The sequence below is a fragment of the Notolepis coatsorum genome (genome assembly GCF_963971535.1).
Source record: "Notolepis coatsorum genome assembly, chromosome: 6".
In the NCBI taxonomy this organism is placed as follows: Eukaryota; Metazoa; Chordata; class Actinopteri; order Aulopiformes; family Paralepididae; genus Notolepis; species Notolepis coatsorum.
The window spans coordinates 4,456,044-4,466,043 of record NC_140170.1 but is presented as its reverse complement, the minus strand read 5'-3'; the positions used below and the strand labels follow the sequence as shown (position 1 = coordinate 4,466,043).

General features: G+C 41.1%; 1 pseudogene across 1 annotated transcript in view; it reads right to left on the bottom strand.

The window, feature by feature from the left end:
• The window catches only part of LOC311230749 (matrix remodeling-associated protein 8-like), a 31,704-nt pseudogene that overhangs the window by 6,063 nt on the left and 15,641 nt on the right, over positions 1–10,000 (bottom strand). The window contains exon 4 of the transcript XR_014621058.1: positions 68–229. The product of XR_014621058.1 is annotated as a matrix remodeling-associated protein 8-like (transcript). The remainder of the gene's footprint in view (positions 1–67; positions 230–10,000) is intronic.

Below are 10,000 nucleotides of genomic sequence, written 5' to 3'. Positions count from 1 at the left end.
TGTAATATAACCCTCAGTATATATATATATATATATATATAATATAATAACATAAATATAAACAGACCTCTAATCTTGCGTCTCCGTGTGACAACGATGATGATGATGAGGATGATGAAGGCCAGCAGCAGGAAGGAGGTCAGGACGTATCCCAGTGGCAGCAGGAAGTGATGTCGCTGGTCTGGCAGGATGACGTTGATGACTCGTGGTGACTCTGCCTTGGTGGTATCTAAGTAATGAGACACATAGAGATGGTCAATTGTGCATTAATTTAACAGCTTTTATCCAAAGCGCTTTACAATTTGTTCCTCACATTCACCCGTTCACTCACACATTCACACCGACGGCGGAGGCAACCAGGCAAGGTGCCGACATGCTCATCGGGAGCAATTAGGGGTTAAGACTAGGGATGTCCCGATCAAATTTTTTTGCTCCCGATCGGATCCCGATCATGTGATTTTGAGTATCTACCGATACCGATCTTTCCCGATCCGAAAAAATTTAAAAAAACGTAATAATAAAAGAATATTTTTTTATTTATTTTTTTCCCCCATCCCAATTTCTCACATTACATTCACCCTGAATGTTGACGTTATCCAGGTGAAAAGTTAACTTCATTCAAGCGAGGCATTGCAACCGGAGCAATCTAAAAACTCCACCTCCAACCTGCTGCTTCATGAGAGCAATGGCGCCATTGTCTGTAAAAATCAGGTGACTGCAAGTTCTGCAACTAGTGGATGGAAATGCGTTTGTTTTGGCAAAATTCTTCTGCTCTTGTGTGACAATAAATAAATGAATGATGATATGCAATTTAAAACCAAAACTAAGGCCTCGGTATGAGTTTAAGACGTGAACATGGTCATGTTTGTTGAATAAAAAAAAACGTAAAAAAATCTAATAAAATAAATCCTGATTATTTTTTTTTTCCCGATCCCGATCTTCTGAAAATCACGTGATCGGATCGGGACATCCCTAGTTAAGACTATAAAAGATAATTTTGCTTGTATCATACAAACAGCGTGACGCCAGTGCATCTTTTGAAATGATACTCTTTAGGGTTCGACTTGGTTTCATGGCCATCTTCTGAAGGGTCCCAGAGAATTATTAAATATTCTATTTGGTCTATTCGGTTTTATTTGGCCCATGTTCCATGTGTGGTCCTTGGCCCTCCGTCAAAGCGTCAGAGCAGCTCGAGGGTCACGGACTCACGGAACATTCCGGAACACAAGGGACCACGTCACCCTTAACCCTTCCACTAACCTAACCACACTACAGAAGGTTAACCCTTGGCGGCTGGGCGGCGCAGCGGACATTGCGCTCGTCACCAACGCAAGAGACACCGGGTTTGAATCCGGCTGTCTGAGTTGCCTCCGGCTTGGGCCGGCCGTCATACTAAATCAATTGGCAGAGTTAGCGGGTGGAAGTCGATGGGTGGTAGTCTGGTCGTTGTGAACAGCGACTCCTACAGGTCGGTTGGAGTTAACCTTCTGTAGTGTGGTAGTGAAAGGGTTAACCCTCTGTTGTGTGGCAGTCAAAGGGTTGACCTTATGTAGTATCGCAGTGAAGGGGTTAACAATTTGGTAGTGTGGCAGTGAAAGGGTTAAAGATTTCGGGGGGGGGGGGGGGGAGGGTTGTTTGCAGGGCCTGCAATCAGTTTACAAAATATATTTACTACACATGTCATTATTAATGTTAATTCTTAATTATTCTATTTTATATAATCATGAAAACGAAATCATTGTGAACCAAACAGGGCGTAGAATATATGGGCAGTATTCAAGGAACCCAGTCTTACTTTATTTATTCAGTTTGAAAATATACCTTAGTATCACTTCTCTGACTCCAAAACTACACAGTACACCTTTAAACACAACAAAAACGTGGGGAAAGAAAATAGTGCTAATCAGATGTATGTACAGAGTAGTTGTAGTATTAATATGTACAGTGATACAGGTATATAGACACTATGGTAGTAAGTCATACTGGCCAGTAGTGTAACTAGTAAGAGTAGTTAAGGGATATGTACAGATATAGATATAGTGTCTACAGATATGTAAAAAGGATTATATGCAGGTATGTACAGACAGATGTGGATATATATATATATATATACAGAAGTTGTAAGTCGCGTTGGCTAAAAGAGTCAACTGAATGACTGTAAATGTAAATGAAATGTACAGCACTATTATATATCATACAGAGTTATATGGGTAGACTATAGTATGAGGTGGGTAGTTGTGATTCTTACGATTACTTATGAAGTTATGAGACTTATGAGATGCTGGTGAAACAGGTGTTGCTGCAGTGCTGATGAGTTCTCAAGGAGGAGATGAGGTCAGGAGGATTAAAACAGTGCAGACGCCACGTAGTAACAGCAGTGGCCTGTTATTAGTAATGCAGATGACACACCCAGCATGAACAGCAGGGGGCGCTGTGGCACCAAGTTCACCTGGGTCCATCTCTCTGGTTCCGAGACTGGGTGTCAAACACAGAGGATGATCTCAGCTTAGTTCACATGCTCATAAAACCCTACCTGTCATGTTTGTAAACTGATCATATTTATATATTCAGATCAAATTTTATGGCCTATATTTATGTCTTTCAACTATTACCCTGTCCATACCTGTACCCCCCCCCCCCCTCCCCATCGGCGTATTTAGACCACTATCAGTCTAATGATCATCTGTGCCCCACTGATTAAAAAAATATATATATATATATATATATTTTTTTTACAAATGTTTTTTATTTCCCTTTTTTTAACATGATCAAATGATCATTTAACATGATCAAATAATTATTATAATATTTTTTACTTCACTTTGAAATATTATAGTGAAATATTTTGCAATGTTGTCGCATTTATCTTGTTGAAATCCTCCAACAGGCTATTTTTTGTAAGTTGACTGGTTTGCACACCAATAATACAGTGCAATAATAGAATAGTAGAATAGATAGTAAAATTATGCAATAGAATGGCCTGAGTAAAATAGTGCTACAGTACAATCAACAGCGGGGTGTATTAGAAGGCTATGGTGAAGAGGTACGTTTTTAGCTTATTTCTGAAAATATTAAGAGATCTAGCTTCCCTAATGTTCATAGTGTGTTCCATAACTTTGGTGCATAGTTAGCAAAGGCTGCATCCCCGATTTTCTTTAGACTGTGGCTTGGAACCTTCAATAGTAGATGATCGCAATGTTTATACTTTGTATATAAGGAGGAGGACCTTGAAATCAATTCTAAATGTTACCGGAAGCCAGTGTAGGTTATTTACTTGTAACTTTGGGTTTGATCCAAGGAGTAAGTTGCCCCATATTGCTCTGTAACATTTCTCTTTTTGTTATAGGACCGACTAGTAGGATTTCAGTTTTGCCCTCATTTAATTTTAGGAAGTTGTTCGTCATCCATTTGTTTATTGCTAAGAGACAGGCGGAAATGGAGTTTATAGCTGCACAGTACATTTCACAGAGTACATTTTACTCAAACTGAGTACATTTTACTCAAACTGAGTAAAATTGTACTCAGTTTGAGTAAAATGTACTCAGTTTGAGTAAGATTTACTCTGCTAAATTGACTGTGGTGATCATTTGGTTCAGCGGAGATGTACAATTGTGGGTAATCTGCGTAACTATGGAAACATACATTGTGCTTTCTAATGATGTCTCCTCAATGTTCAATGTTCAATGCAATGTTCAATGCAAGTAAAGCACTTTAAACTTTAAGTATGACTAAATGCTTTCTTGACTATATATATAGTAACTGTTCCAAAATGCATAGATTTCTATGTATTTTAGGGGTTTGGGGGGCTAGCTCTTTTTAATATAAATGTCAGATTGTTTTATTTATTTCATAGATTTCTATGCATTTCAGGAGTTTGGGGGGCTGGCTCCCCCAAATAATTAAATAACATAACCCTAACCTAACCCTAAAACCGAAATAAAGTTTAAAAAAAATAGTTACAAAATCCACCCATTTTCGCCCACAAACCGGCCAAAACCGTCCAAATTGTTCTCGCGGTCGCGCTACGCGCTCACGCTTCATAGTTTTTGGTGCCCTTCTGTGCCCTACTGAAGTGCTGGGTCTAGATACGCCCGGCCCTCCCCCATGCTGCTATGATGCCTGAATTTCCTGATCAATAAAGGAATATCTTATCTTATCTTATACAAAACTAACAGAAAAACCATACTAATATGAATCACTGATAGAACACTGATAGAACCCTTGATAGAACTAGCTGTACTTTCACTGAGTCGACTGATGGTTTCCTCTGACTGTGGTCTATGTGTCATCAGGCAAATAGTCTGTTTGACATGGCTGAGTGAATGGAATGTAGTTCAGTTCAGTTCAGTTCAGTCACTTTATTATCTCAGATGGGAAACTTGACTTGCAGTCAGAGGCACGAGATAAAAGAAAACAACACTAGTATAAAAACTATTCTCCTGGACGTACAACAACAACAACAACAACAACAACAACAACAACCAAGCAGATATCTAATGTGCTGGATTACATTATGCAAACTGAGCAGGGTTATTGCAGAGGGAACAATATTTAATAGCATATAATCCTCCTACTTATATACCTGAATATAACCCATATAACTCTGTACTCTGCATGTCCAATAATGCTGTATATACTGTATATATTATTTTTTATTAATCTTACCATATGGTATATTATATATTATATTATTATATATATATATATTAATATATATATAAAAACTAAAAGGAGAATACCTTCAAGAGAAAGAAGGGACCGCACACTCCTCGGGACTGGTTTTTGCTTTTTTATTGCACAACGCGTTTCGCTATCTGCTTCCTCAGGTGCTATGCAGCAGGTGTCAATGATCATCATTATATACAGCATACTCCACCCCACATCGTAACACATCAAGCCTAGGGCTTGTGTGTCTCTTGCGCTGACCTGCACCTCCAGTCGGGGTCCAACCAGATGTGCACGAGTCTTATTTAGTTTAATATATATATATCCACATCTGAGTGTCTGTACATACCTGCATATAATCCTTTTTACATATCTGTAGATACTATATCTACATATCCCTTACCTACTCTTACTAGTTACGCTGCTGGCCAGTATGACTTACTACCATAGTGTCTTTATACCTGTATCACTGTACATATTAATACTACAACTATGTACATACCTCTGATTAGCACTATTACTCAGTAGTACTAATCTATATATTTTTTCCCAGTTTAATCACCTGTACATTGTATATTGCTAATGCACTTTACTGTTACGTGTATCTGTGTGTGTGTGTGTGTGTGTGTGTGTGTGTGTGTGTGTGTGTGTGTGTGTGTGTGTGTGTGTGTGTGTGTGTGTGTGTGTGTGTGTGTGTGTGTGTGTGTGTGTGTGTGTGTGCGTGTGCGCTTGTGTGGTTATGTGTGCGTGTGTTTATGTGTGTGTGTGTGTGTGTGTGTGTGGTTGTGTGCGTGTGTGTGTGTGTGTGTGTGTGTGCGGTTATGTGTGTGTGTGTGTGTGTGTGTGTGTGTGTGTGTGTGTGTGTGTGTGTGTGTGCGTGTGTGCGTGTGTGTGTGCGTGTGTGTGTGCGTGTGTGTGTGTGTGTGTGTCTAAAGACTTCCAAACACACTGTCAAAGTTGCATCATTAGTACTAAATAGTGATTGATGTTGAGACCTCCCAGCCTGATGTCACATCCTGGTCCTAAAGATGTTCAACACTAATCCGATGGGCAACAGTCTCGGCCAATCAGCGGCAGCTGTGCTGAGGAGTTGAGCCGTGCCGAGGCCTGGTTTCCTCTCCCTTCACTGGAGAACCTGCGAGGCGAGAGGCAGCTGAGGGGAGCAGGCTCGACACGTTTGAGCCAAAATGAGTTCCAGGCCTGAAGTCATGCTGTGATTTACTTTTCCTGGCGGCTACACGCAAAAGAAAGGAGTGGATGAGGAGGGAAGAGAGAGGAAGAGAGAGGAAGAGAGAGGAGGGGAGGAGAGACGTGGGTGGAAAGGGGTAAGAGGAGAGCCAAAGCCAGGGGTGTGGGGGGGGAGGTGAGGGGTGAGGGGTGAGGGGGCTGTTTCCCCCAGAGGGCGATATCTCAGCGCTGATCTAACACACAGACGCAGTACAATGACCTGGCCGTCCCAAACAAACCCTGCTGCTCACAGCCTGAAGATCCTACATGAGACCCAACAACACTGTGTAGCAGCAAAACCTCTGTTGTCGATTCCAAGTTCAAGTTTGTTTATTAATTATCACAATAAAATACACGTACTTTACGGTGAAATGCTCTTGGCCCCTGAGAGTGTGCTTCATACAGTAAAACAAGTAAGTAAGAAAGTAAGTAAAAAAAAAGTAAGTAAAGAGGAATATACATATATACAATATACAGTACAATATACAATCTAAAGTACAACCTAGGTACAGTCTAAGTACAGTGAGTAGAAATGACAGTGAGGTACAATGCAGAAAATGAGGTACAAAACTTTGAGGTAAGGTTTGCAATTGCAAATGAGGTATGAATGTAATGCAAATCTCTTTAATAATAGATAAATATAATGTAGTGTTAAAGTGTCTAAAGTGAGTGTTAAGGTGAGTGTGTGCATGTGGATGTGTGTGCAATGAGTGTAGATGATGGGTTGTATACCACCACCCCTAACATTGGGACATTGATACTATAATATTATATTATTATTATATTATTATTGACATTATTATTTTGCACATGCTATATTCAGTATGTTTGTATGCCAGTGGTGATGCTCCAAACTAAATTTCGTTGTACCAACAATGACAATAAAGATTCTATTCTATTCTATTCTATTCTATTCCATTCTATTCTATATATGTACATATCCTTACCTACTCTAGTTACGCTGCTGGCCAGTATGACTACTACCATAGTGTCTTTACACCTGTATCACTGTACATATTAATACTACAACTCTGTACATACATCTGATTAGCACTATTACTCAGTAGTACTAATTTATTTATTTTATATCCAGTTTAATCACCTGTACATTGTATATTACTGTTGCACCTTACTGTTACATTTGCACTCTGGTTGGATGCTAAACTTATAGAGATGCACCGAATGGGAAATTCTTAGCCGAAACCGATACCGAAAATAGGAAACAGTTGGCCGAAAACCGAATGCCGAAAGGCCGGAAATTATTAATATAAATATATATATATAATGTATTTTTTTTTGTTCAGCTACCTGATTATGGCAAAAGACATGATTATGGCTAAACTTAACTTAAATAATATTAATAATCACTATTATGGGTCCATAAAACATTTATTCAGCACTTTTGAATGCATACATTAATTCCAGACTGACTGCTGAAAGATTGTACAATTTAAAAATGTTCTCTTTGCATACAACAAAATGTGCATTAAAGTCAAGTGCATTTTCTTTTCTCTGTAGGATAACTACAACAAAGTAGCAGACTTAATGATGTTACTGTAGTGGCTACTGTCATAATTCACGGCGTTCTAGCCTACATGGAAGGACTGTTCCTACTACATCTCCTGTGACTCTTAGCGGGGGATGATGTAGCTTAAGAGAGACTAGTGAAAGTGAGGAATGGAAGCGTTGTTAGCTAGCTTAACGCTAACGTTAGTTAGAAAGGTTTTTAACCGCGACGGGCATATAGTAATGGCGAGGATATAAAGCATGTTAAAGACACATTTATTGGACCTGTTGCTCGCGGAGTTTACATAGAAACAGCGCGACTCGCAAGAGGAGTTATCACAGGCTGTAGAACGCAGGACTGAAGAGCTCACGTTACACGTTGCGCATGTAATGACTGAAGCCGCGTTTTGATTATGTCATCACAACAACACGTTAGGTTACGAACGTAACCCTGTTCTTTGACATTCAGTGATATTTTTTCGGTGCTAAAACTGTCATGATCTGAACTTTCTGGACAGTCCTCTGGCGCCCCCGGGCGGTCTGTTTGCGGTGCTACAGGCCGCCGCCCTTCATATGGACCTTTACGTACATATATTGTCAAGTCTGTTGTCTGTCATGCTCCCTGTGTATCTCCCTTTAGTTCAGATGTTCTAGTCTAGCCCTGTTTCCCCATTGTTGTTATGTTACAATGTTTGTTCCTGCCTGTTAGTTTAGTGTCTAGTCTCTCTTGTATTCTTATCCTCTGTTCCCCAGCTGTTCCTGTTTAGCAATCACTGTTTAGTATATATTCATGCCGCCCACTGCCTTCCAGTGTTGCGTCATTGTTTGAGATCCCTGTTTACGTGTTTACTGTTTGCCGTTCCCCTGAGTACCTTTCCGTGCTCTCCAGTAATCAGCACCTGTCCGTGCTTTTGTTATTTTCCCCTGTGACTTGTATCCTCGTGTCTTGCTCAGTAAAAGCCTATTATTGGAACGTCGACTCGTTGCCTCGTCTCTCTTACCCTACACACTGTCCTGCGATTGAATCCTACACCTCTCCTAAACTCCAAACTACCACAGAAGACCCTTTCGGCCGAAAGCCGAAAGTGCCTTTTTGAACCATTTTCGGTGGCCAAATATTCGGTGCATCCCTATATTTTAGTTGTACTGTACTTGCGCTGCATGATGACAATACTGTGCTGCATGATGACAATACTGTGCTGCACGATGACAATACTGTGCTGCATGATGACAATACTGTGCTGCACGATGACAATACTGTGCTGCATGATGACAATACTGTGCTGCACGATGACAATACTGTGCTGCATGATGACAATACTGTGCTGCATGATGACAATACTGTGCTGCACGATGACAATACTGTGCTGCACGATGACAATACTGTGCTGCACGATGACAATACTGTGCTGCACGATGACAATACTGTACTGTGCTGCATGATGACAATACATCTGAGAAACTCTAATGGAAGGCAGACGGTAGGAGGAAGGAACTGGCTTGACCTACATCTCTCTCCTCCTCACCCCCTCCTCCTCCTCTCCTCCCCCTCTCCTCCCAGCAGCTGACTCCTTGTTGTTGCTCTTTTCCTCTCTTTCTCTTTCAACTCCCCTTCTCTCTAAAACATCTCTATATATATCTTTCCCCCCCCTCCTCGCTCTCCCTCCTGTGTCCAGCTGCTGTGCAGATGAAGCGAGAGCCGCTTCCTGCTCGTGTCAATAAACAGCCGAGGGACGAGTCTCCTTCGCTTACATGAGAAAGTGAAAGAAGAGAGCGAGGGGCGAGTCTCCTTCGCTCACATGAGAAAGTGAGAGAAGAGAGCGAGGGACGAGTCTCCTTCGCTCACATGAGAAAGTGAAAGAAGAGAGCGAGGGACGAGTCTCCTTCGCTCACATGAGAAAGTGAAAGAAGAGAGCGAGGGACGAGTTGAGGTAAAACGGTCGTCGACGACAACAAGAGCGACCCTCGTTTACTGTCCCACATTGTGTCTGTCCTCTCACACGTTTCTGATTGGTCTGTTGTCAATCGAGGGCCATTTTCCCCACGCGGAGGCAATTTTATGAGTATTTATGACGTATGACGGAGGCATGTTGCCGAAACGCCTTGGTTTTTTCATTGGCGTTATTTTTAGAACACCGACCTCCAAAGAGTTGCTGAATTCTTCTCCCTAAAACACAAACACCAAATGTTCCCGTATTGGGGGTTGTGTCTGTCCTCTCACATGTAGTGTCTTTAAACAATCACTTTAAAGAAAATGTCCCTTTAAATAATGGAAAAGTCACTTTAAAAGGAAGGAGGTATTGTAATAGTATAGTTTAGATACATTAAGTATAAAAATGACGGAGTTAAAATTGTCAAATGTATATATACATGTTCTGTCCTCTCACACGTTGTCCTCCTCCTTGTCCCCTGGGGCTCTCCATCAGGACTCGACGTGGAGTAAACAGTGAAGTCGCTGAGAGGAATGTGTTCTACCTCTACAGTATAACAACCAAAATAAACACACTGGAGGAGCATGTGGGATTCAGAGAGTGGAGGAGAAAAACAGACACTGAGTTGGGAGGAGGAGGGGGGGGAGGAGGAGGGGGGATGAGGAGGGGAG